General features: G+C 38.4%; 20 non-coding genes across 20 annotated transcripts; all 20 read left to right on the top strand.

Annotated features, from left to right (window-relative positions):
• Positions 1-600: 600 nt before the first annotated feature.
• TRNAS-UGA (transfer RNA serine (anticodon UGA)) lies at positions 601-682 on the top strand. The gene has a single exon. It is a non-coding gene; the product is annotated as a tRNA-Ser (tRNA).
• A 654-nt stretch (positions 683-1,336) lies between these two features.
• Positions 1,337-1,408, top strand: TRNAQ-UUG (transfer RNA glutamine (anticodon UUG)). Its single transcript has one exon. It is a non-coding gene; the product is annotated as a tRNA-Gln (tRNA).
• Positions 1,409-2,315: 907 nt separating this feature from the next.
• On the top strand, positions 2,316-2,397 carry TRNAS-AGA (transfer RNA serine (anticodon AGA)). The gene has a single exon. It is a non-coding gene; the product is annotated as a tRNA-Ser (tRNA).
• A 655-nt stretch (positions 2,398-3,052) lies between these two features.
• TRNAQ-UUG (transfer RNA glutamine (anticodon UUG)) lies at positions 3,053-3,124 on the top strand. Its single transcript has one exon. It is a non-coding gene; the product is annotated as a tRNA-Gln (tRNA).
• Positions 3,125-4,031: 907 nt separating this feature from the next.
• TRNAS-AGA (transfer RNA serine (anticodon AGA)) lies at positions 4,032-4,113 on the top strand. Its single transcript has one exon. It is a non-coding gene; the product is annotated as a tRNA-Ser (tRNA).
• A 655-nt stretch (positions 4,114-4,768) lies between these two features.
• On the top strand, positions 4,769-4,840 carry TRNAQ-UUG (transfer RNA glutamine (anticodon UUG)). The gene has a single exon. It is a non-coding gene; the product is annotated as a tRNA-Gln (tRNA).
• A 920-nt stretch (positions 4,841-5,760) lies between these two features.
• Positions 5,761-5,842, top strand: TRNAS-UGA (transfer RNA serine (anticodon UGA)). The gene has a single exon. It is a non-coding gene; the product is annotated as a tRNA-Ser (tRNA).
• A 654-nt stretch (positions 5,843-6,496) lies between these two features.
• On the top strand, positions 6,497-6,568 carry TRNAQ-UUG (transfer RNA glutamine (anticodon UUG)). The gene has a single exon. It is a non-coding gene; the product is annotated as a tRNA-Gln (tRNA).
• Positions 6,569-7,475: 907 nt separating this feature from the next.
• Positions 7,476-7,557, top strand: TRNAS-AGA (transfer RNA serine (anticodon AGA)). Its single transcript has one exon. It is a non-coding gene; the product is annotated as a tRNA-Ser (tRNA).
• Positions 7,558-8,212: 655 nt separating this feature from the next.
• Positions 8,213-8,284, top strand: TRNAQ-UUG (transfer RNA glutamine (anticodon UUG)). Its single transcript has one exon. It is a non-coding gene; the product is annotated as a tRNA-Gln (tRNA).
• A 911-nt stretch (positions 8,285-9,195) lies between these two features.
• TRNAS-UGA (transfer RNA serine (anticodon UGA)) lies at positions 9,196-9,277 on the top strand. Its single transcript has one exon. It is a non-coding gene; the product is annotated as a tRNA-Ser (tRNA).
• A 654-nt stretch (positions 9,278-9,931) lies between these two features.
• TRNAQ-UUG (transfer RNA glutamine (anticodon UUG)) lies at positions 9,932-10,003 on the top strand. The gene has a single exon. It is a non-coding gene; the product is annotated as a tRNA-Gln (tRNA).
• Positions 10,004-10,899: 896 nt separating this feature from the next.
• TRNAS-UGA (transfer RNA serine (anticodon UGA)) lies at positions 10,900-10,981 on the top strand. The gene has a single exon. It is a non-coding gene; the product is annotated as a tRNA-Ser (tRNA).
• A 654-nt stretch (positions 10,982-11,635) lies between these two features.
• On the top strand, positions 11,636-11,707 carry TRNAQ-UUG (transfer RNA glutamine (anticodon UUG)). Its single transcript has one exon. It is a non-coding gene; the product is annotated as a tRNA-Gln (tRNA).
• Positions 11,708-12,603: 896 nt separating this feature from the next.
• Positions 12,604-12,685, top strand: TRNAS-UGA (transfer RNA serine (anticodon UGA)). The gene has a single exon. It is a non-coding gene; the product is annotated as a tRNA-Ser (tRNA).
• A 5,795-nt stretch (positions 12,686-18,480) lies between these two features.
• Positions 18,481-18,552, top strand: TRNAQ-UUG (transfer RNA glutamine (anticodon UUG)). Its single transcript has one exon. It is a non-coding gene; the product is annotated as a tRNA-Gln (tRNA).
• An 896-nt stretch (positions 18,553-19,448) lies between these two features.
• TRNAS-UGA (transfer RNA serine (anticodon UGA)) lies at positions 19,449-19,530 on the top strand. The gene has a single exon. It is a non-coding gene; the product is annotated as a tRNA-Ser (tRNA).
• A 1,663-nt stretch (positions 19,531-21,193) lies between these two features.
• On the top strand, positions 21,194-21,275 carry TRNAS-UGA (transfer RNA serine (anticodon UGA)). The gene has a single exon. It is a non-coding gene; the product is annotated as a tRNA-Ser (tRNA).
• Positions 21,276-24,644: 3,369 nt separating this feature from the next.
• Positions 24,645-24,726, top strand: TRNAS-AGA (transfer RNA serine (anticodon AGA)). Its single transcript has one exon. It is a non-coding gene; the product is annotated as a tRNA-Ser (tRNA).
• Positions 24,727-26,293: 1,567 nt separating this feature from the next.
• Positions 26,294-26,375, top strand: TRNAS-AGA (transfer RNA serine (anticodon AGA)). Its single transcript has one exon. It is a non-coding gene; the product is annotated as a tRNA-Ser (tRNA).
• Positions 26,376-26,520: the final 145 nt, after the last annotated feature.

Here is a 26,520-nt window from a genome sequence, read left to right on the forward strand (position 1 = left end):
TCCAGAATTTCTTAAAGTGCCTTATAAACATTTTTGGTGGTGTTTTTCTAAATATTCTTTTCGGCGTCTTTTGAATGTGTTTTGTGGCTTTTTTTGTAGCACACAAAAGTCAATCAGGACCCTTTATAGGGTCTTTCGAACCTTACCGTTGACTTGTAGTATAGGTATGGAGCTGTTCAAAGTGAAAAACAGCTGAAGATTGATATGGTAATTTCAGTTAACCGCTGGACATTTTTGGAAACTTGAGATGGTTAATAGACGCTCCAAAGCCTGATCAAATGAACATCAAGTCTTTTTTACTTGGAAATGATTATGTTCAGTCTTCTCAGCATTTTCGTATTATTTTTAAGGATGTTTTTGGAGCTGACTGACTCCAAATCCACATTATGAAGAGGGAAAAGCATTAAACTGTGAATGGTTCCCATTGATGATGACTTTAAATCAGATTTTTGCATTTTACTGAGACCTTGTATTTTCTTTTCTTTTTCTGAGATGTCTTCCAGAGGGTTGATCACTGAGCGTGATCATGGTGCAATAACTTGGTGCAATAGTTTTCTAATAAGAAAACATGTGTGAAGCTCATAACAGCTTGACATCCGAGTAGTCGTGGCCGAGTGGTTAAGGCGATAGACGTGAAATCCATTGGGGTCTCACCGCGCAGGTTCAAATCCTGCCGACTACGTATTTGTTTCAATAACTTTTTGACCTTTTATCTTTTTTGTTCAATTTGCCTGTTTACTAGTCTATTCCCCATGACAGTGATCTGTGATGGAGCGAGTTTCTAGGACCAAACTGACTTTATCTTTGACTGTTCTTTAGATAATCTATTCTGGAGCAACATTACATGTGCGACTTGTCGCCAATCAAAAGAAACACCGTGGGTGCCATCAGGTAAGAGGTTTTTCTCTTGATCTTGTCCAGCAGCCACAGACCGCTGTCCTGGCTAATGGACTGGGACATGCACTTTGATTTGCACAAACCTTAAATTATCTCTCAGATGAAGCCTTTTACCATGCAATGCTAATCTTTATCGACTACTGGATGAACAGTTTTCTAACAGTATAAGTTTTGCAATTTATTTTTTTCACACTTTTTCCAAGTAACAGATACAGCAATCTTTTTACTAGCCACTTTTCATCAACATTTCAAACTGCGCTAGCTGTGATATCGTGGAAATGTTGGTAAATTTGTGGAATTAAAGGTTATAAGATATCAATTTACCATTGTGTATGATTGCAGATTTGCACTGCAGCTTTGGAGCCTGTTTTCGCCATCGTTCACGATTTCATATGCTTTATTCAGCAAAACAAGCCACAGCCATGATTGCATCATGGTTGGTTCCATGGTGTAATGGTTAGCACTCTGGACTTTGAATCCAGTGATCTGAGTTCAAATCTCAGTGGAACCTGGGCACACATTTCAATTTTTCCATGTGCACTCAGATCGACGATGCCCAATGTTTATGATGAAACAAGCAATTTAAAATCCACATAATAAAAGACAAAAAAAGAGTTCAAGGATTCATGGAATACCATGATCAAAGCTGTCAATCAAGTAGGATTAGCAAAAATTAAAATTGTCTATATCACTCATTGTCTATGTCATACCAAGCAATCTCATACTCTGTGACTTGAGTCAATATTCACATAACACTCTTTCCAAGTGGCTGAATCTGACAAGGATTTGAAGCCAAAATGGAAGTGTTTTTGATTTTTCTCTAAGCCATCTTTTCTTGTGTTTTCCAGAATTTCCTAAAGTGACTTATAAACATTTTTGGTGGTGATTTTCTAAATATTCTTTTCGGCGTCTTTTGAATGTGTTTTGTGGCTTTTTTTGTAGCACACAAAAGTCAATCAGGACCCTTTATAGGGTCTTTCGAACCTTACCGTTGACTTGTATTAGAGGTATGGAGCCGTTCAAAGTGAAAAACAGCTGAAGATTGATATGGTAATTTCAGTTAACCGCTGGACATTTTTGGAAACTTGAGATGGTTAATAGACGCTCCAAAGCCTGATCAAATGAACATCAAGTCTTTTTTACTTGGAAATGATTATGTTCAGTCTTCTCTGCATTTTCGTATTATTTTTAAGGATGTTTTTGGAGCTGACTGACTCCAAATCCACATTATGAAGAGGGAAAAGCATTAAACTGTGAATGGTTCCATTGATGATGACTTTAAATCAGATTTTTGCATTTTACTGAGACCTTGTATTTTCTTTTCTTTTTCTGAGATGTCTTCCAGAGGGTTGAACACTGAGCGTGATCATGGTGCTGTTAGAAAACGTGTGTGAAACTCATAACAGCTTGACTTCTGAGTAGTCGTGGCCGAGTGGTTAAGGCGATGGGCTAGAAATCCATTGGGGTCTCCCCGCGCAGGTGCAAATCCTGCCGACTACGTCTATGTTTAAAATAACTTTTTGACCTTTTATCTTTGTTGTTCAATTTGCATGTTTACTAGTCTATTCCCCATGACAGTGATCTGTGATGGAGCGAGTTTCTAGGACCAAACTGACTTTATCTTTGACTGTTCTTTAGATAATCTACTCTGGAGCAACATTACATGTGCGACTTGCTGCTAATCAAAAGAAGCACCGTGGGTGCCATCAGGTAAGAGGTTTTTCTCTCGATCTTGTCCAGCAGCCACAGACCGCTGTCCTGGCTAATGGACTGGGACATGCACTTTGATTTGCACAAACCTTAAATTATCTCTCAGATGAAGCCTTTTACCATGCAATGCTAATCTTTATCGACTACTGGATGAACAGTTTTCTAACAGTATAAGTTTTGCAATTTATTTTTTTCACACTTTTTCCAAGTAACAGATACAGCAATCTTTTTACTAGCCACTTTTCATCAACATTTCAAACTGCGCTAGCTGTGATATCGTGGAAATGTTGGTAAATTTGTGGAATGAAAGGTTATAAGATATCAATTTACCATTGTGTATGATTGCAGATTTGCACTGCAGCTTTGGAGCCTGTTTTCGCCATCGTTCACGATTTCATATGCTTTATTCAGCAAAACAAGCCGCAGCCATGATTGTGTCATGGTTGGTTCCATGGTGTAATGGTTAGCACTCTGGACTTTGAATCCAGTGATCTGAGTTCAAATCTCAGTGGAACCTGGGCACACATTTCAATTTTTCCATGTGCACTCAGATCGACGATGCCCAATGTTTATGATGAAACAAGCAATTTAAAATCCACATAATAAAAGACAAAAAAAGAGTTCAAGGATTCATGGAATACCATGATCAAAGCTGTCAATCAAGTAGGATTAGCAAAAATTAAAATTGTCTATATCACTCATTGTCTATGTCATACCAAGCAATCTCATACTCTGTGACTTGAGTCAATATTCACATAACACTCTTTCCAAGTGGCTGAATCTGACAAGGATTTGAAGCCAAAATGGAAGTGTTTTTGATTTTTCTCTAAGCCATCTTTTCTTGTGTTTTCCAGAATTTCCTAAAGTGACTTATAAACATTTTTGGTGGTGATTTTCTAAATATTCTTTTCGGCGTCTTTTGAATGTGTTTTGTGGCTTTTTTTGTAGCACACAAAAGTCAATCAGGACCCTTTATAGGGTCTTTCGAACCTTACCGTTGACTTGTATTAGAGGTATGGAGCCGTTCAAAGTGAAAAACAGCTGAAGATTGATATGGTAATTTCAGTTAACCGCTGGACATTTTTGGAAACTTGAGATGGTTAATAGACGCTCCAAAGCCTGATCAAATGAACATCAAGTCTTTTTTACTTGGAAATGATTATGTTCAGTCTTCTCTGCATTTTCGTATTATTTTTAAGGATGTTTTTGGAGCTGACTGACTCCAAATCCACATTATGAAGAGGGAAAAGCATTAAACTGTGAATGGTTCCATTGATGATGACTTTAAATCAGATTTTTGCATTTTACTGAGACCTTGTATTTTCTTTTCTTTTTCTGAGATGTCTTCCAGAGGGTTGAACACTGAGCGTGATCATGGTGCTGTTAGAAAACGTGTGTGAAACTCATAACAGCTTGACTTCTGAGTAGTCGTGGCCGAGTGGTTAAGGCGATGGGCTAGAAATCCATTGGGGTCTCCCCGCGCAGGTGCAAATCCTGCCGACTACGTCTATGTTTAAAATAACTTTTTGACCTTTTATCTTTGTTGTTCAATTTGCATGTTTACTAGTCTATTCCCCATGACAGTGATCTGTGATGGAGCGAGTTTCTAGGACCAAACTGACTTTATCTTTGACTGTTCTTTAGATAATCTACTCTGGAGCAACATTACATGTGCGACTTGCTGCTAATCAAAAGAAGCACCGTGGGTGCCATCAGGTAAGAGGTTTTTCTCTCGATCTTGTCCAGCAGCCACAGACCGCTGTCCTGGCTAATGGACTGGGACATGCACTTTGATTTGCACAAACCTTAAATTATCTCTCAGATGAAGCCTTTTACCATGCAATGCTAATCTTTATCGACTACTGGATGAACAGTTTTCTAACAGTATAAGTTTTGCAATTTATTTTTTTCACACTTTTTCCAAGTAACAGATACAGCAATCTTTTTACTAGCCACTTTTCATCAACATTTCAAACTGCGCTAGCTGTGATATCGTGGAAATGTTGGTAAATTTGTGGAATGAAAGGTTATAAGATATCAATTTACCATTGTGTATGATTGCAGATTTGCACTGCAGCTTTGGAGCCTGTTTTCGCCATCGTTCACGATTTCATATGCTTTATTCAGCAAAACAAGCCGCAGCCATGATTGTGTCATGGTTGGTTCCATGGTGTAATGGTTAGCACTCTGGACTTTGAATCCAGTGATCTGAGTTCAAATCTCAGTAGAACCTGGGCACACAATTCGATTTTTCCATCTGCACTCAGATCGACGATGCCCAATGTTTATGATGAAACAAGCAATTTAAAATCCACATAATAAAAGACAAAAAAAGAGTTCAAGGATTCATGGAATACCATCGTCAAAGCAGTAGGAGTAGGATTAGCAAAAATTAAAATTGTCTATGTCATACCAAACAATCTCATACTCTGTGAATAGAGTCAATATTCACATAACACTCTTTCCAAGTGGGTTAATCTGACAAGGATTTGAAGCCAAAATGGCTGCAGGAAGTGTTTTTGATTTTTCTCTAAGCCATCTTTTCTTGTGTTTTCCAGAATTTCTTAAAGTGCCTTATAAACATTTTTGGTGGTGTTTTTCTAAATATTCTTTTCGGCGTCTTTTGAATGTGTTTTGTGGCTTTTTTTGTAGCACACAAAAGTCAATCAGGACCCTTTATAGGGTCTTTCGAACCTTACCGTTGACTTGTAGTATAGGTATGGAGCTGTTCAAAGTGAAAAACAGCTGAAGATTGATATGGTAATTTCAGTTAACCGCTGGACATTTTTGGAAACTTGAGATGGTTAATAGACGCTCCAAAGCCTGATCAAATGAACATCAAGTCTTTTTTACTTGGAAATGATTATGTTCAGTCTTCTCAGCATTTTCGTATTATTTTTAAGGATGTTTTTGGAGCTGACTGACTCCAAATCCACATTATGAAGAGGGAAAAGCATTAAACTGTGAATGGTTCCCATTGATGATGACTTTAAATCAGATTTTTGCATTTTACTGAGACCTTGTATTTTCTTTTCTTTTTCTGAGATGTCTTCCAGAGGGTTGATCACTGAGCGTGATCATGGTGCAATAACTTGGTGCAATAGTTTTCTAATAAGAAAACATGTGTGAAGCTCATAACAGCTTGACATCCGAGTAGTCGTGGCCGAGTGGTTAAGGCGATAGACGTGAAATCCATTGGGGTCTCACCGCGCAGGTTCAAATCCTGCCGACTACGTATTTGTTTCAATAACTTTTTGACCTTTTATCTTTTTTGTTCAATTTGCCTGTTTACTAGTCTATTCCCCATGACAGTGATCTGTGATGGAGCGAGTTTCTAGGACCAAACTGACTTTATCTTTGACTGTTCTTTAGATAATCTATTCTGGAGCAACATTACATGTGCGACTTGTCGCCAATCAAAAGAAACACCGTGGGTGCCATCAGGTAAGAGGTTTTTCTCTTGATCTTGTCCAGCAGCCACAGACCGCTGTCCTGGCTAATGGACTGGGACATGCACTTTGATTTGCACAAACCTTAAATTATGTCTCAGATGAAGCCTTTTACCATGCAATGCTAATCTTTATCGACTACTGGATGAACAGTTTTCTAACAGTATAAGTTTTGCAATTTATTTTTTTCACACTTTTTCCAATTAACAGATACAGCAATCTTTTTACTAGCCACTTTTCATCAACATTTCAAACTGCGCTAGCTGTGATATCGTGGAAATGTTGGTAAATTTGTGGAATTAAAGGTTATAAGATATCAATTTACCATTGTGTATGATTGCAGATTTGCACTGCAGCTTTGGAGCCTGTTTTCGCCATCGTTCACGATTTCATATGCTTTATTCAGCAAAACAAGCCACAGCCATAATTGCATCATGGTTGGTTCCATGGTGTAATGGTTAGCACTCTGGACTTTGAATCCAGTGATCTGAGTTCAAATTTCAGTGGAACCTGGGCACACATTTCAATTTTTCCATGTGCACTCAGATCGACGATGCCCAATGTTTATGATGAAACAAGCAATTTAAAATCCACATAATAAAAGACAAAAAAAGAGTTCAAGGATTCATGGAATACCATGATCAAAGCTGTCAATCAAGTAGGATTAGCAAAAATTAAAATTGTCTATATCACTCATTGTCTATGTCATACCAAGCAATCTCATACTCTGTGACTTGAGTCAATATTCACATAACACTCTTTCCAAGTGGCTGAATCTGACAAGGATTTGAAGCCAAAATGGAAGTGTTTTTGATTTTTCTCTAAGCCATCTTTTCTTGTGTTTTCCAGAATTTCCTAAAGTGACTTATAAACATTTTTGGTGGTGATTTTCTAAATATTCTTTTCGGCGTCTTTTGAATGTGTTTTGTGGCTTTTTTTGTAGCACACAAAAGTCAATCAGGACCCTTTATAGGGTCTTTCGAACCTTACCGTTGACTTGTATTATAGGTATGGAGCCGTTCAAAGTGAAAAACAGCTGAAGATTGATATGGTAATTTCAGTTAACCGCTGGACATTTTTGGAAACTTGAGATGGTTAATAGACGCTCCAAAGCCTGATCAAATGAACATCAAGTCTTTTTTACTTGGAAATGATTATGTTCAGTCTTCTCTGCATTTTCGTATTATTTTTAAGGATGTTTTTGGAGCTGACTGACTCCAAATCCACATTATGAAGAGGGAAAAGCATTAAACTGTGAATGGTTCCATTGATGATGACTTTAAATCAGATTTTTGCATTTTACTGAGACCTTGTATTTTCTTTTCTTTTTCTGAGATGTCTTCCAGAGGGTTGAACACTGAGCGTGATCATGGTGCTGTTAGAAAACGTGTGTGAAACTCATAACAGCTTGACTTCTGAGTAGTCGTGGCCGAGTGGTTAAGGCGATGGGCTAGAAATCCATTGGGGTCTCCCCGCGCAGGTGCAAATCCTGCCGACTACGTCTATGTTTAAAATAACTTTTTGACCTTTTATCTTTGTTGTTCAATTTGCATGTTTACTAGTCTATTCCCCATGACAGTGATCTGTGATGGAGCGAGTTTCTAGGACCAAACTGACTTTATCTTTGACTGTTCTTTAGATAATCTACTCTGGAGCAACATTACATGTGCGACTTGCTGCTAATCAAAAGAAGCACCGTGGGTGCCATCAGGTAAGAGGTTTTTCTCTCGATCTTGTCCAGCAGCCACAGACCGCTGTCCTGGCTAATGGACTGGGACATGCACTTTGATTTGCACAAACCTTAAATTATCTCTCAGATGAAGCCTTTTACCATGCAATGCTAATCTTTATCGACTACTGGATGAACAGTTTTCTAACAGTATAAGTTTTGCAATTTATTTTTTTCACACTTTTTCCAAGTAACAGATACAGCAATCTTTTTACTAGCCACTTTTCATCAACATTTCAAACTGCGCTAGCTGTGATATCGTGGAAATGTTGGTAAATTTGTGGAATGAAAGGTTATAAGATATCAATTTACCATTGTGTATGATTGCAGATTTGCACTGCAGCTTTGGAGCCTGTTTTCGCCATCGTTCACGATTTCATATGCTTTATTCAGCAAAACAAGCCGCAGCCATGATTGTGTCATGGTTGGTTCCATGGTGTAATGGTTAGCACTCTGGACTTTGAATCCAGTGATCTGAGTTCAAATCTCAGTAGAACCTGGGCACACAATTCGATTTTTCCATCTGCACTCAGATCGACGATGCCCAGTGTTTAAAATCCACATAATAAAAGACAAAAAAAGAGTTCAAGGATTCATGGAATACCATCGTCAAAGCAGTAGGATTAGGATCAAGTAGGATTAGCAAAAATTAAAATTGTCTATGTCATACCAAACAATCTCATACTCTGTGAATAGAGTCAATATTCACATAACACTCTTTCCAAGTGGGTTAATCTGACAAGGATTTGAAGCCAAAATGGCTGCAGGAAGTGTTTTTGATTTTTCTCTAAGCCATCTTTTCTTGTGTTTTCCAGAATTTCTTAAAGTGCCTTATAAACATTTTTGGTGGTGTTTTTCTAAATATTCTTTTCGGCGTCTTTTGAATGTGTTTTGTGGCTTTTTTTGTAGCACACAAAAGTCAATCAGGACCCTTTATAGGGTCTTTCGAACCTTACCGTTGACTTGTAGTATAGGTATGGAGCTGTTCAAAGTGAAAAACAGCTGAAGATTGATATGGTAATTTCAGTTAACCGCTGGACATTTTTGGAAACTTGAGATGGTTAATAGACGCTCCAAAGCCTGATCAAATGAACATCAAGTCTTTTTTACTTGGAAATGATTATGTTCAGTCTTCTCAGCATTTTCGTATTATTTTTAAGGATGTTTTTGGAGCTGACTGACTCCAAATCCACATTATGAAGAGGGAAAAGCATTAAACTGTGAATGGTTCCCATTGATGATGACTTTAAATCAGATTTTTGCATTTTACTGAGACCTTGTATTTTCTTTTCTTTTTCTGAGATGTCTTCCAGAGGGTTGATCACTGAGCGTGATCATGGTGCAATAACTTGGTGCAATAGTTTTCTAATAAGAAAACATGTGTGAAGCTCATAACAGCTTGACATCCGAGTAGTCGTGGCCGAGTGGTTAAGGCGATAGACGTGAAATCCATTGGGGTCTCACCGCGCAGGTTCAAATCCTGCCGACTACGTATTTGTTTCAATAACTTTTTGACCTTTTATCTTTTTTGTTCAATTTGCCTGTTTACTAGTCTATTCCCCATGACAGTGATCTGTGATGGAGCGAGTTTCTAGGACCAAACTGACTTTATCTTTGACTGTTCTTTAGATAATCTATTCTGGAGCAACATTACATGTGCGACATGTCGCCAATCAAAAGAAACACCGTGGGTGCCATCAGGTAAGAGGTTTTTCTCTTGATCTTGTCTAGCAGCCACAGACCGCTGTCCTGGCTAATGGACTGGGACATGCACTTTGATTTGCACAAACCTTAAATTATCTCTCAGATGAAGCCTTTTACCATGCAATGCTAATCTTTATCGACTACTGGATGAACAGTTTTCTAACAGTATAAGTTTTGCAATTTATTTTTTTCACACTTTTTCCAAGTAACAGATACAGCAATCTTTTTACTAGCCACTTTTCATCAACATTTCAAACTGCGCTAGCTGTGATATCGTGGAAATGTTGGTAAATTTGTGGAATGAAAGGTTATAAGATATCAATTTACCATTGTGTATGATTGCAGATTTGCACTGCAGCTTTGGAGCCTGTTTTCGCCATCGTTCACGATTTCATATGCTTTATTAAGCAAAACAAGCCGCAGCCATGATTGCGTCATGGTTGGTTCCATGGTGTAATGGTTAGCACTCTGGACTTTGAATCCAGTGATCTGAGTTCAAATCTCAGTAGAACCAGGGCACACATTTCAATTTTTCCATCTGCACTCAGATCGACGATGCCCAATGTTTATGATGAAACAAGCAATTTAAAATCCACATAATAAAAGACCAAAAAAGAGTTCAAGGATTCATGGTCAAAGCTGTCAATATCACTCATTGTCTATGTCATACCAAGCAATCTCATACTCTGTGACTTGAGTCAATATTCACATAACACTCTTTCCAAGTGGGTGAATCTGACAAGGATTTGAAGCCAAAATGGCTTCAGGAAGTGTTTTTGATTTTTCTCTAAGCCATCTTTTCTTGTGTTTTCCAGAATTTCCTAAAGTGCCTTATAAACATTTTTGGTGGTGTTTTTCTAAAAATTCTTTTCGGCGTCTTTTGAATGTGTTCTGTGGCTTCTTTTGTAGCACACGAAAGTCAATCAGGACCCTTTATAGGGTCTTTCGAACCTTACCGTTGACTTGTATTATAGGTATGGAGCTGTTCAAAGTGAAAAACATCTGAAGATTGATATGGTAATTTCAGTTAACCGCTGGACATTTTTGGAAACTTGAGATGGTTAATAGATGCTCCAAAGCCTGATCAAATGAACATCAAGTCTTTTTTACTTGGAAATGATTATGTTCAGTCTTCTCAGCATTTTCGGATTATTTTTAAGGATGTTTTTGGAGCTGACTGACTCCAAATCCACATTATGAAGAGGGAAAAGCTTTAAACTGTGAATGGTTCCCATTGATGATGACTTTAAATCAGATTTTTGCATTTTACTGAGACCTTGTATTTTCTTTTCATTTTCTGAGATGTCTTCCAGAGGGTTGATCACTGAGCGTGATCATGGTGCAATAACTTGGTGCAATAGTTTTCTAATAAGAAAACATGTGTGAAGCTCATAACAGCTTGACATCCGAGTAGTCGTGGCCGAGTGGTTAAGGCGATGGGTTTGAAATCCATTGGGGTCTCCCCGCGCAGGTTCAAATCCTGCCGACTACGTCTTTGTTTCAATAACTTTTTGACCTTTTATCTTTTTTGTTCAATTTGCATGTTTACTAGTCTATTCCCCATGACAGTGATCTGTGATGGAGCGAGTTTCTAGGACCAAACTGACTTTATCTTTGACTGTTCTTTAGATAATCTATTCTGGAGCAACATTACATGTGCGATTTGTAGCCAATCAAAAGAAACACCGTGGGTGCCATCAGGTAAGAGGTTTTTCTCTTGATCTTGTCCAGCAGCCACAGACCGCTGTCCTGGCTAATGGACTGGGACATGCACTTTGATTTGCACAAACCTTAAATTATCTCTCAGATGAAGCCTTTTACCATGCAATGCTAATCTTTATCGACTACTGGATGAACAGTTTTCTAACAGTATAAGTTTTGCAATTTATTTTTTTCACACTTTTTCCAAGTAACAGGTACAGCAATCTTTTTACTAGCCACTTTTCATCAACATTTCAAACTGCGCTAGCTGTGATATCGTGGAAATGTTGGTAAATTTGTGGAATGAAAGGTTATAAGATATCAATTTACCATTGTGTATGATTGCAGATTTGCACTGCAGCTTTGGAGCCTGTTTTCGCCATCGTTCACGATTTCATATGCTTTATTAAGCAAAACAAGCCGCAGCCATGATTGCATCATGGTTGGTTCCATGGTGTAATGGTTAGCACTCTGGACTTTGAATCCAGTGATCTGAGTTCAAATCTCAGTAGAACCTGGGCACACATTTCGATTGTTCCATCTGCACTCAGATCGACGATGCCCAATATTTATGATGAAACAAGCAATTTAAAATCCACATAATAAAAGACAAAAAAAGAGTTCAAGGATTCATGGTCAAAGCTGTCAATATCACTCATTGTCTATGTCATACCAAGCAATCTCATACTCTGTGACTTGAGTCAATATTCACATAACACTCTTTCCAAGTGGGTGAATCTGACAAGGATTTGAAGCCAAAATGGCTTCAGGAAGTGTTTTTGATTTTTCTCTAAGCCATCTTTTCTTGTGTTTTCCAGAATTTCCTAAAGTGCCTTATAAACATTTTTGGTGGTGTTTTTCTAAAAATTCTTTTCGGCGTCTTTTGAATGTGTTTTGTGGCTTCTTTTGTAGCACACGAAAGTCAATCAGGACCCTTTATAGGGTCTTTCGAACCTTACCGTTGACTTGTATTATAGGTATGGAGCTGTTCAAAGTGAAAAACATCTGAAGATTGATATGGTAATTTCAGTTAACCGCTGGACATTTTTGGAAACTTGAGATGGTTAATAGATGCTCCAAAGCCTGATCAAATGAACATCAAGTCTTTTTTACTTGGAAATGATTATGTTCAGTCTTCTCAGCATTTTCGGATTATTTTTAAGGATGTTTTTGGAGCTGACTGACTCCAAATCCACATTATGAAGAGGGAAAAGCTTTAAACTGTGAATGGTTCCCATTGATGATGACTTTAAATCAGATTTTTGCATTTTACTGAGACCTTGTATTTTCTTTTCATTTTCTGAGATGTCTTCCAGAGGGTTGATCACTGAGCGTGATCATGGTGCAATAACTTGGTGCAATAGTTTTCTAATAAGAAAACATGTGTGAAGCTCATAACAGCTTGACATCCGAGTAGTCGTGGCCGAGTGGTTAAGGCGATGGGTTTGAAATCCATTGGGGTCTCCCCGCGCAGGTTCAAATCCTGCCGACTACGTCTTTGTTTCAATAACTTTTTGACCTTTTATCTTTTTTGTTCAATTTGCATGTTTACTAGTCTATTCCCCATGACAGAAAAATATTCAGGATTGAGAGTCCTCAGTAGTTGATACCTTTTAATGGCTAACTGAAAAGATGGTAATACATTGCAAGCTTTCGAGACTACTCAGGTCTCTTCATCAGGCTAGACTAATACAAAATCTGAAGTCACATATTTATGCACAATACAGCCTAGAAAAAATGCAATAGATAAGACAAGTGACGTGAAGCAGAACTATCAATATGGGAGAGGGAGAAACATAAATATAAACATTGGACCAGTTCATAGATAAGGAGTCTGGATGTTTTATGGTCCTCTGATTGGGGTCTAGTTCTGTGTTGCCCTGCAAGGTTTTAAAAGGAAATTCCTTAATTGATGTAAAAAGACATAAATCCATGCGACACATTCATTCCAGCACTGAGAGTGTCAAAGTTCGTCATAAATTTGTACTCCCAAACTCGTCTCTCTATCTGAGATGTGAAGTTACCTTTCAATACCAGTAATTTCATATCCATGCTGCTGTGATCAGGGATACAGAAATGTTTTGCCACAGGTAGATCCATTCTTTTTTCTCTTATTGTGTGACGATGAGCATTCATCCTTGTTCTAAGCTTTTGCCCTGTCTCCCCCACATACAGACCCCCAGTTGGACATTTAGTACAAATAATTAAGTACACCACATTAGATGTAATGCAGGTGAAAGTACCTGGGATCTTGTAGTCCTGATGTGAGTTGGGGATCTTTATCTTGTCCGTGGTCATTATAAATGGACAGGTTTTACATTTTTTCTGGTTGCAAGGAAAGGTTCCTGCAGCTGTTGGAGAGGACAGGGAGCTTCTGACAATGATGCTTCTTAAATTTGGGGGCTGCCTAAAACACAGCAGTGGGGGGTCTGGAAAAATTGATTTTAATCGGGCATCTTTTTGTAGTAAAGGTTGTAATTTCCGTGCAGCTCCCCTTAGCACCTCCAGATTTGGGTTGTAGGTGACTACTAGAGGCACTCGGTTATTTTCTTCTTTAGCTTTGTAATGTAGCAGGTGATTCCTTGACAATCTGGTGGCTCTTGTAATTTGGTTTTCAATTGTTCTTGGATGGTAACCCTGATTCAAAAAGGTCTTTTTGAGGCGACCAAGGTGTTTGTCTCTATCCATGGGGTTGGAACATATACGATTGTATCTGATGGCTTGGCTATAGATAATAGAGTTCTTTATGTGTTTTGGATGGAAACTGTCCCATTTAAGGTATGTTGGACGGTCGATTGGCTTCTGATACAGGGATGTCTCTATTTCATTGTTTTTTAGCTTAATGATGGTGTCCAAAAAATTAATCTCGGTACTGGAGTAGTTGAGTGTTAAATTGATGGTGGGATGAAATTGATTAAACTGTTCGTGGAACGTCTTTAGCTGTTGCTCAGACTCCGTCCAGATGATTAAAATATCATCAATGAAGCGGTAGTAGGCCAGGGGCCTGATGGGGCATGAGGACAAAAAATCGCTTTCAAGCTTGGCCATGAAAAGATTTGCATACTGTGGAGCCATTTTACTTCCCATAGCTGTGCCAGTCTCCTGTAGATAGATCCTGTTGTCAAATTCAAAGTAATTGTGGGTGAGGATGAATTTTATAAGTTTCACCACGGCATCAGCATCAGTCCCTGTGTTTTCCATGAAGAATTTGCAGGCATGTAAACCATCTTGGTGTGGGATATTAGAGTACAAAGATTCCACATCCATGGTGGCCAGGATGGTTCCTTCTGGTAGAGGACCTATTGCTGCTAGTTTATTCAATAGGTCAGTTGTGTCCTGAATGTAGCTGGATGTATCCTTCACCAGTGGTTTAAGAATACCCTCTACCCATCCAGATACCTGCTCAGTGAGGGTGCCCACACATGAAATAATTGGTCTTCCTGGATTTCCAGATTTGTGGATTTTGGGAAGCATGTAGAATGTCCCTATTCTTGGAGTCTCTGGTATCAGGTCATCGCCAGCTCTTATGGACTGGTCAGGCAGACAAGAAACTAACTTTTCAGTTAGCCATTAAAAGGTATCAACTACTGAGGACTCTCAATCCTGAATATTTTTCTATCTACTGGCTAACACGGTACAAAGATATACATCTTTCCTGTATCAAAATGGAGGATACCAGAATGTACCGCATCTTTATGGAACTAAAACCACTTCTGAAGAAACGTGCACAAATGGACAGCGACATTTTTTTCTTATCTAAATGCAAAAAGGAGAATCTAATTCCCAAAGGACTCTGGATTACAAACCCAATTCTTCATACCTACAATACCCATTATGCACAAAACCTTTGTCACAGGACTTCTGAGAGACTAAGGAACCACCTTTTACATGTCTGCTACAGCATAAGGAGTAAAGTCCAGGGGCAATTTGAAACTCTGAGGAAAACACTTACAGAAAGCACAGAGCAAAAATTACAACAATACTACAACAAACTACGGACCTTTCTGGTTCATAACAAGGAAAAGAAACTACACAGACTGCGTCTCAATTCAGGACTCTATACAAACAGATACAAAACAAATCCAAAACCTGACAACTTGGACAACCACTCCATTCCAGACACAAAAGCATCTAACTGTGTCATCAATCTCTCAGATTATAAACCCAACAAAGTGGAACTGGCCGTGCTTTCTAGAGGACTCTCATTTTGTCCCACTAAGGCCCTAGATAAAACTGAACTCTGCAGTGATATGGAACAGTATTTCAGGAGACTGCGCCTGAGGGAATATTTCAATGATACAGAAGATTCAGAAAACACTCAGACCGAAGGAAAAGGGATCGTAACAACTAGGAAAAGGTCAGACTGGACACCTCCACCTGGACGCAACCCTCATTTGGATAAATATATAGACTCCTTCAGACATTTGATAAAATCCACAATCATAGACACTAACAGGAGACAAGCATCCAACATCAGTGCCCAGGAGAGAAAGGCCATACAGTCTTTAAAAACCAACAAAGAAATCATCATTAAACCTGCTGACAAGGGAGGTGCAATAGTCATGATGAATACGTCAGACTACATGAAGGAAGCAAACAGGCAACTTATGGACACATGCTACTATAGAAAATTGGAGTCGGATCCTACACAGGACTATTACAAGGAACTAAACAAGTTGGTTTCTTGTCTGCCTGACCAGTCCATAAGAGCTGGCGATGACCTGATACCAGAGACTCCAAGAATAGGGACATTCTACATGCTTCCCAAAATCCACAAATCTGGAAATCCAGGAAGACCAATTATTTCATGTGTGGGCACCCTCACTGAGCAGGTATCTGGATGGGTAGAGGGTATTCTTAAACCACTGGTGAAGGATACATCCAGCTACATTCAGGACACAACTGACCTATTGAATAAACTAGCAGCAATAGGTCCTCTACCAGAAGGAACCATCCTGGCCACCATGGATGTGGAATCTTTGTACTCTAATATCCCACACCAAGATGGTTTACATGCCTGCAAATTCTTCATGGAAAACACAGGGACTGATGCTGATGCCGTGGTGAAACTTATAAAATTCATCCTCACCCACAATTACTTTGAATTTGACAACAGGATCTATCTACAGGAGACTGGCACAGCTATGGGAAGTAAAATGGCTCCACAGTATGCAAATCTTTTCATGGCCAAGCTTGAAAGCGATTTTTTGTCCTCATGCCCCATCAGGCCCCTGGCCTACTACCGCTTCATTGATGATATTTTAATCATCTGGACGGAGTCTGAGCAACAGCTAAAGACGTTCCACGAACAGTTTAATCAATTTCATCCCACCATCAATTTAACACTCAACTACTCCAGTACCGAGATTAATTTTTTGGACACCATCATTAAGCTAAAAAACAATGAAATAGAGACATCCCTGTATCAGAAGCCAATCGACCGTCCAACATACCTTAAATGGGACAGTTTCCATCCAAAACACATAAAGAACTCTATTATCTATAGCCAAGCCATCAGATACAATCGTATATGTTCCAACCCCATGGATAGAGACAAACACCTTGGTCGCCTCAAAAAGACCTTTTTGAATCAGGGTTACCATCCAAGAACAATTGAAAACCAAATTACAAGAGCCACCAGATTGTCAAGGAATCACCTGCTACATTACAAAGCTAAAGAAGAAAATAACCGAGTGCCTCTAGTAGTCACCTACAACCCAAATCTGGAGGTGCTAAGGGGAGCTGCACGGAAATTACAACCTTTACTACAAAAAGATGCCCGATTAAAATCAATTTTTCCAGACCCCCCACTGCTGTGTTTTAGGCAGCCCCCAAATTTAAGAAGCATCATTGTCAGAAGCTCCCTGTCCTCTCCAACAGCTGCAGGAACCTTTCCTTGCAACCAGAAAAAATGTAAAACCTGTCCATTTATAATGACCACGGACAAGATAAAGATCCCCAACTCACATCAGGACTACAAGATCCCAGGTACTTTCACCTGCATTACATCTAATGTGGTGTACTTAATTATTTGTACTAAATGTCCAACTGGGGGTCTGTATGTGGGGGAGACAGGGCAAAAGCTTAGAACAAGGATGAATGCTCATCGTCACACAATAAGAGAAAAAAGAATGGATCTACCTGTGGCAAAACATTTCTGTATCCCTGATCACAGCAGCATGGATATGAAATTACTGGTATTGAAAGGTAACTTCACATCTCAGATAGAGAGACGAGTTTGGGAGTACAAATTTATGACGAACTTTGACACTCTCAGTGCTGGAATGAATGTGTCGCATGGATTTATGTCTTTTTACATCAATTAAGGAATTTCCTTTTAAAACCTTGCAGGGCAACACAGAACTAGACCCCAATCAGAGGACCATAAAACATCCAGACTCCTTATCTATGAACTGGTCCAATGTTTATATTTATGTTTCTCCCTCTCCCATATTGATAGTTCTGCTTCACGTCACTTGTCTTATCTATTGCATTTTTTCTAGGCTGTATTGTGCATAAATATGTGACTTCAGATTTTGTATTAGTCTAGCCTGATGAAGAGACCTGAGTAGTCTCGAAAGCTTGCAATGTATTACCATCTTTTCAGTTAGCCATTAAAAGGTATCAACTACTGAGGACTCTCAATCCTGAATATTTTTCTATCTACTGGCTAACACGGTACAAAGATATACATCTTTCCTTCCCCATGACAGTGATCTGTGATGGAGCGAGTTTCTAGGACCAAACTGACTTTATCTTTGACTGTTCTTTAGATAATCTATTCTGGAGCAACATTACATGTGCGATTTGTAGCCAATCAAAAGAAACACCGTGGGTGCCATCAGGTAAGAGGTTTTTCTCTTGATCTTGTCCAGCAGCCACAGACCGCTGTCCTGGCTAATGGACTGGGACATGCACTTTGATTTGCACAAACCTTAAATTATCTCTCAGATGAAGCCTTTTACCATGCAATGCTAATCTTTATCGACTACTGGATGAACAGGTTTCTAACAGTATAAGTTTTGCAATTTATTTTTTTCACACTTTTTCCAAGTAACAGGTACAGCAATCTTTTTACTAGCCACTTTTCATCAACATTTCAAACTGCGCTAGCTGTGATATCGTGGAAATGTTGGTAAATTTGTGGAATGAAAGGTTATAAGATATCAATTTACCATTGTGTATGATTGCAGATTTGCACTGCAGCTTTGGAGCCTGTTTTCGCCATCGTTCACGATTTCATATGCTTTATTAAGCAAAACAAGCCGCAGCCATGATTGCATCATGGTTGGTTCCATGGTGTAATGGTTAGCACTCTGGACTTTGAATCCAGTGATCTGAGTTCAAATCTCAGTAGAACCTGGGCACACATTTCGATTGTTCCATCTGCACTCAGATCGACGATGCCCAATGTTTATGATGAAACAAGCAATTTAAAATCCACATAATAAAAGACAAAAAAACAGTTCAAGGATTCATGGTCAAAGCTGTCAATATCACTCATTGTCTATGTCATACCAAGCAATCTCATACTCTGTGACTTTAGTCAATATTCACATAACACTCTTTCCAAGTGGGTGAATCTGACAAGGATTTGAAGCCAAAATGGCTTCAGGAAGTGTTTTTGATTTTTCTCTAAGCCATCTTTTCTTGTGTTTTCCAGAATTTCCTAAAGTGCCTTATAAACATTTTTGGTGGTGTTTTTCTAAAAATTCTTTTCGGCGTCTTTTGAATGTGTTTTGTGGCTTCTTTTGTAGCACACAAAAGTCAATCAGGACCCTTTATAGGGTCTTTCGAACCTTACCGTTGACTTGTATTATAGGTATGGAGCTGTTCAAAGTGAAAAACATCTGAAGATTGATATGGTAATTTCAGTTAACCGCTGGACATTTTTGGAAACTTGAGATGGTTAATAGATGCTCCAAAGCCTGATCAAATGAACATCAAGTCTTTTTTACTTGGAAATGATTATGTTCAGTCTTCTCAGCATTTTCGGATTATTTTTAAGGATGTTTTTGGAGCTGACTGACTCCAAATCCACATTATGAAGAGGGAAAAGCTTTAAACTGTGAATGGTTCCCATTGATGATGACTTTAAATCAGATTTTTGCATTTTACTGAGACCTTGTATTTTCTTTTCATTTTCTGAGATGTCTTCCAGAGGGTTGATCACTGAGCGTGATCATGGTGCAATAACTTGGTGCAATAGTTTTCTAATAAGAAAACATGTGTGAAGCTCATAACAGCTTGACATCCGAGTAGTCGTGGCCGAGTGGTTAAGGCGATGGACTTGAAATCCTTTGGGGTCTCCCCGCGCAGGTTCAAATCCTGCTGACTACGTCTTTGTTTCAATAACTTTTTGACCTTTTATCTTTTTTGTTCAATTTGCATGTTTACTAGTCTATTCCCCATGACAGTGATCTGTGATGGAGCGAGTTTCTAGGACCAAACTGACTTTATCTTTGACTGTTCTTTAGATAATCTATTCTGGAGCAACATTACATGTGCGACTTGCTGCTAATCAAAAGAAGCACCGTGGGTGCCATCAGGTAAGAGGTTTTTCTCTCGATCTTGTCCAGCAGCCACAGACCGCTGTCCTGGCTAATGGACTGGGACATGCACTTTGATTTGCACAAACCTTAAATTATCTCTCAGATGAAGCCTTTTACCATGCAATGCTAATCTTTATCGACTACTGGATGAACAGTTTTCTAACAGTATAAGTTTTGCAATTTATTTTTTTCACCCTTTTTCCAAGTAACAGATACAGCAATCTTTTTACTAGCCACTTTTCATCAACATTTCAAACTGCGCTAGCTGTGATATCGTGGAAATGTTGGTAAATTTGTGGAATGAAAGGTTATAAGATATCAATTTACCATTGTGTATGATTGCAGATTTGCACTGCAGCTTTGGAGCCTGTTTTCGCCATCGTTCACAATTTCATATGCTTTATTCAGCAAAACAAGCCGCAGCCATGGTTGCGTCATGGTTGGTTCCATGGTGTAATGGTTAGCACTCTGGACTTTGGATCCAGTGATCTGAGTTGAAATCTCAGTAGAACCTGAGCACACATTTTGATTTTTCCATCTGCACTCAGATCGACGATGCCCAATGTTTATGATGAAACAAGCAATTTAAAATACACATAATAAAAGACAAAAAAAGAGTTCAAGGATTGATGGAATACCATGGTCAAAGCTGTCAATCAAGTATAATTAGCAAAAATTAAAATTGTCTGTCACTCATTTTCTATGTCATATGAAGCAATCTCATACTCTGTGACTTGAGTCAATATTCACATAACACTGTTTCCAAGTGGATGAATCTGACAAGGATTTGAAGCCAAAATGGCTTCAGGAAGTGTTTTTGATTTTTCTCTAAGCCATCTTTTCTTGTGTTTTCCAGAATTTCCTAAAGTGACTAATAAACATTTTTGGTGGTGTTTTTCTAAAAATTCTTTTCGGCGTCTTTTGAATGTGTTTTGTGGCTTTTTTTGTAGCACACAAAAGTCAATCAGGACCCTTTATAGGGTCTTTCGAACCTTACCGTTGACTTGTATTATAGGTATGGAGCTGTTCAAAGTGAAAAACATCTGAAGATTGATATGGTAATTTCAGTTAACCGCTGGACATTTTTGGAAACTTGAGATGGTTAATAGATGCTCCAAAGCCTGATCAAATGAACATCAAGTCTTTTTTACTTGGAAATGATTATGTTCAGTCTTCTCAGCATTTTCGGATTATTTTTAAGGATGTTTTTGGAGCTGACTGACTCCAAATCCACATTATGAAGAGGGAAAAGCTTTAAACTGTGAATGGTTCCCATTGATGATGACTTTAAATCAGATTTTTGCATTTTACTGAGACCTTGTATTTTCTTTTCATTTTCTGAGATGTCTTCCAGAGGGTTGATCACTGAGCGTGATCATGGTGCAATAACTTGGTGCAATAGTTTTCTAATAAGAAAACATGTGTGAAGCTCATAACAGCTTGACATCCGAGTAGTCGTGGCTGAGTGGTTAAGGCGATGGACTTGAAATCCATTGGGGTCTCCCCGCGCAGGTTCAAATCCTGCCGACTACGTCTTTGTTTCAATAACTTTTTGACCTTTTATCTTTTTTGTTCAATTTGCATGTTTACTAGTCTATTCCCCATGACAGTGATCTGTGATGGAGCGAGTTTCTAGGACCAAACTGACTTTATCTTTGACTGTTCTTTAGATAATCTATTCTGGAGCAACATTACATGTGCGACTTGCTGCTAATCAAAAGAAGCACCGTGGGTGCCATCAGGTAAGAGGTTTTTCTCTCGATCTTGTCCAGCAGCCACAGACCGCTGTCCTGGCTAATGGACTGGGACATGCACTTTGATTTGCACAAACCTTAAATTATCTCTCAGATGAAGCCTTTTACCATGCAATGCTAATCTTTATCGACTACTGGATGAACAGTTTTCTAACAGTATAAGTTTTGCAATTTATTTTTTTCACACTTTTTCCAAGTAACAGATACAGCAATCTTTTTACTAGCCACTTTTCATCAACATTTCAAACTGCGCTAGCTGTGATATCGTGGAAATGTTGGTAAATTTGTGGAATGAAAGGTTATAAGATATCAATTTACCATTGTGTATGATTGCAGATTTGCACTGCAGCTTTGGAGCCTGTTTTCGCCATCGTTCACAATTTCATATGCTTTATTCAGCAAAACAAGCCGCAGCCATGGTTGCGTCATGGTTGGTTCCATGGTGTAATGGTTAGCACTCTGGACTTTGGATCCAGTGATCTGAGTTGAAATCTCAGTAGAACCTCAGCACACATTTTGATTTTTCCATCTGCACTCAGATCGACGATGCCCAATGTTTATGATGAAACAAGCAATTTAAAATACACATAATAAAAGACAAAAAAAGAGTTCAAGGATTCATGGAATACCATGGTCAAAGCTGTCAATCAAGTATAATTAGCAAAAATTAAAATTGTCTGTCACTCATTTTCTATGTCATATGAAGCAATTTCATACTCTGTGACTTGAGTCAATATTCACATAACACTGTTTCCAAGTGGGTGAATCTGACAAGGATTTGAAGCCAAAATGGCTTCAGGAAGTGTTTTTGATTTTTCTCTAAGCCATCTTTTCTTGTGTTTTCCAGAATTTCCTAAAGTGCCTAATAAACATTTTTGGTGGTGTTTTTCTAAAAATTCTTTTCGGCGTCTTTTGAATGTGTTTTGTGGCTTTTTTTGTAGCACACAAAAGTCAATCAGGACCCTTTATAGGGTCTTTCGAACCTTACCCTTGACTTGTATTATAGGTATGGAGCTGTTCAAAGTGAAAAACATCTGAAGATTGATATGGTAATTTCAGTTAACCGCTGGACATTTTTGGAAACTTGAGATGGTTAATAGACACTCCAAAGCCTGATCAAATGAACATCAAGTCTTTTTTACTTGGAAATGATTATGTTCAGTCTTCTCAGCATTTTCGGATTATTTTTAAGGATGTTTTTGGAGCTGACTGACTCCAAATCCACATTATGAAGAGGGAAAAGCTTTAAACTGTGAATGGTTCCCATTGATGATGATGACTTTAAATCAGATTTTTGCATTTTACTGAGACCTTGTATTTTCTTTTCTTTTTCTGAGATGTCTTCCAGAGGGTTGATCACTGAGCTTGACCATGGTGCTATTAGAAAACGTGTGTGAAACTCATTACAGCTTGACGTCTGAGTAGTCGTGGCCGAGTGGTTAAGGCGATAGACTAGAAATCCATTGGGGTCTCCACGCGCAGGTGCAAATCCTGCCGACTACGTCTATGTTTAAAATAACTTTTTGACCTTTTATCTTTGTTGTTCAATTTGCATGTTTACTAGTCTATTCCCCATGACAGTGATCTGTGATGGAGCGAGTTTCTAGGACCAAACTGACTTTATATTTGACTGTTCTTTAGATAATCTATTCTGGAGCAACATTACATGTGCGACTTGCCGCTAATCAAAAGAAGCACCGTGGGTGCCATCAGGTAAGAGGTTTTTCTCTTGATCTTGTCCAGCAGCCACAGACCGCTGTCCTGGCTAATGGACTGGGACATGCACTTTGATTTGCACAAACCTTAAATTATCTCTCAGATGAAGCCTTTTACCATGCAATACTAATCTTTATCGACTACTGGATGAACAGTTTTCTAACAGTATAAGTTTTGCAATTTATTTTTTTCACACTTTTTCCAAGTAACAGAGACAGCAATCTTTTTACTAGCCACTTTTCATCAACATTTCAAACTGTCCTAGCTGTGATATCGTGGAAATGTTGGTAAATTTGTGGAATGAAAGGTTATAAGATATCAATTTACCATTGTGTATGATTGCAGATTTGCACTGCAGCTTTGGAGAATGTTTTCGCCATCGTTCACGATTTCATATGCTTTATTCAGCACAACAAGCCGCAGCCATGACTGTGTAATGGTTGGTTCCATGGTGTAATGGTTAGCACTTTGGACTTTGAATCCTGTTATCTGAATTCAAATCTCAGTGCAACCTGGGCACACATTTCAATTTTTCCATCTGCACTCAGATCGACGATGCCCAATGTTTATGATGAAACAAGCAATTTAAAACACACATAATAAAAGACAAAAAAAGAGTTCAAGGATTCATGGAATACCATGGTCAAAGCTGTCAATCAAGTAGGATTAGCAAAAATTAAAATTGTCTATGTCACTCATTGTCTATGTCATACCAAGCAATCTCATACTCTGTGACTTGAGTCAATATTCACATAATACTCTTTCCAAGTGGGTGAATCTGACAAGGATTTGAAGCCAAAATGGCTTCAGGAAGTGTTTTTGATTTTTCTCTAAGCCATCTTTTCTTGTGTTTTCCAGAATTTCCTAAAGTGCCTTATAAACATTTTTGGTGGTGTTTTTCTAAAAATTCTTTTCGGCGTCTTTTGAATGTGTTTTGTGGCTTTTTTTGTAGCACACAAAAGTCAATCAGGACCCTTTATAGGGTCTTTCGAACCTTACCGTTGACTTGTATTATAGGTATGGAGCTGTTCAAAGTGAAAAACATCTGAAGATTGATATGGTAATTTCAGTTAACCGCTGGACATTTTTGGAAACTTGAGATGGTTAATAGACGCTCCAAAGCCTGATCAAATGAACATCAAGTCTTTTTTACTTGGAAATGATTATGTTCAGTCTTCTCAGCATTTTCGGATTATTTTTAAGGATGTTTTTGGAGCTGACTGACTCCAAATCCACATTATGAAGAGGGAAAAGCTTTAAACTGTGAATGGTTCCCATTGATGATGATGACTTTAAATCAGATTTTTGCATTTTACTGAGACCTTGTATTTTCTTTTCTTTTTCTGAGATGTCTTCCAGAGGGTTGATCACTGAGCTTGATCATGGTGCTATTAGAAAACGTGTGTGAAACTCATTACAGCTTGACGTCTGAGTAGTCGTGGCCGAGTGGTTAAGGAGATGGACTAGAAATCCATTGGGGTCTCCACGCGCAGGTTCAAATCCTGCCGACTACGTCTATGTTTAAAATAACTTTTTGACCTTTTATCTTTGTTGTTCAATTTGCATGTTTACTAGTCTATTCCCCATGACAGTGATCTGTGATGGAGCGAGTTTCTAGGACCAAACTGACTTTATATTTGACTGTTCTTTAGATAATCTATTCTGGAGCAACATTACATGTGCGACTTGCCGCTAAATAAAAAAAGCATCGTGGGTGCCATCAGGTAAGAGGTTTTTCTCTTGATCTTGTCCAGCAGCCACAGACCGCTGTCCTGGCTAATGGACTGGGACATGCACTTTGATTTGCACAAACCTTAAATTATATCTCAGATGAAGCCTTTTACCATGCAATGCTAATCTTTATCGACTACTGGATGAACAGTTTTCTAACAGTATAAGTTTTGCAATTTATTTTTTTCACACTTTTTCCAAGTAACAGATACAGCAATCTTTTTACTAGCCACTTTTCATCAACATTTCAAACTGTCCTAGCTATGATATCGTGGAAATGTTGGTAAATTTGTGGAATGAAAGGTTATAAGATATCAATTTACCATTGTGTATGATTGCAGATTTGCACTGCAGCTTTGGAGCCTGTTTTCGCCATCGTTCACGATTTCATATGCTTTATTCAGCACAACAAGCCGCAGCCATGACTATGTCATGGTTGGTTTCATGGTGTAATGGTTAGCACTCTCGACTTTGAATCCAGATTGCATTTCGATTTTTCCATCTGCACTCAGATCGACGATGCCAAATGTTTATGATGAAACAAGCAATTTAAAATCCACATAATAAAAGACAAAAAAAGAGTTCAAGGATTCATGGTCAAAGCTGTCAATATCACTCATTGTCTATGTCATACCAAGCAATCTCATACTCTGTGACTTGAGTCAATATTCACATAACACTCTTTCCAAGTGGGTGAATCTGACAAGGATTTGAAGCCAAAATGGCTTCAGGAAGTGTTTTTGATTTTTCTCTAAGCCATCTTTTCTTGTGTTTTCCAGAATTTCCTAAAGTGCCTTATAAATATTTTTGGTGGTGTTTTTCTAAAAATTCTTTTCGGCGTCTTTTGAATGTGTTTTGTGGCTTTTTTTGTAGCACACAAAAGTCAATCAGGACCCTTTATAGGGTCTTTCGAACCTTACCGTTGACTTGTATTATAGGTATGGAGCTGTTCAAAGTGAAAAACAGCTGAAGATTGATATGGTAATTTCAGTTAACCGCTGGACATTTTTAGAAACTTGAGATGGTTAATAGACGCTCCAAAACCTGATCAAATGAACATCAAGTCTTTTTTACTTGGAAATGATTATGTTCAGTCTTCTCAGCATTTTTGGATGATTTTTAAGGATGTTTTTGGAGCTGACTGACTCCAAATCCACATTATGAAGAGGGAAAAGCTTTAAACTGTGAATGGTTCCCATTGATGATGACTTTAAATCAGATTTTTGCATTTTACTGAGACCTTGTATTTTCTTTTCATTTTCTGAGATGTCTTCCAGAGGGTTGATCACTGAGCTTGATCATGGTGCTATTAGAAAACATGTGTGAAACTCATAACAGCTTGACGTCCGAGTAGTCGTGGCCGAGTGGTTAAGGCGATGGACTAGAAATCCATTGGGGTCTCCCCGCGCAGGTTCAAATCCTGCCGACTACGTCTATGTTTCAATAACTTTTTGACCTTTTATCTTTGTTGTTCAATTTGCATGTTTACTAGTCTATTCCCCAGGACAGTGATCTGTGATGGAGCGAGTTTCTAGGACCAAACTGACTTTATCTTTGACTGTTCTTTAGATAATCTA

The sequence above is a fragment of the Dendrobates tinctorius genome, unplaced genomic scaffold, assembly GCF_039654945.1.
Source record: "Dendrobates tinctorius isolate UK_male_01 unplaced genomic scaffold, ASM3965494v1 ptg000048l, whole genome shotgun sequence".
Classification (NCBI taxonomy): domain Eukaryota; kingdom Metazoa; phylum Chordata; class Amphibia; order Anura; family Dendrobatidae; genus Dendrobates; species Dendrobates tinctorius.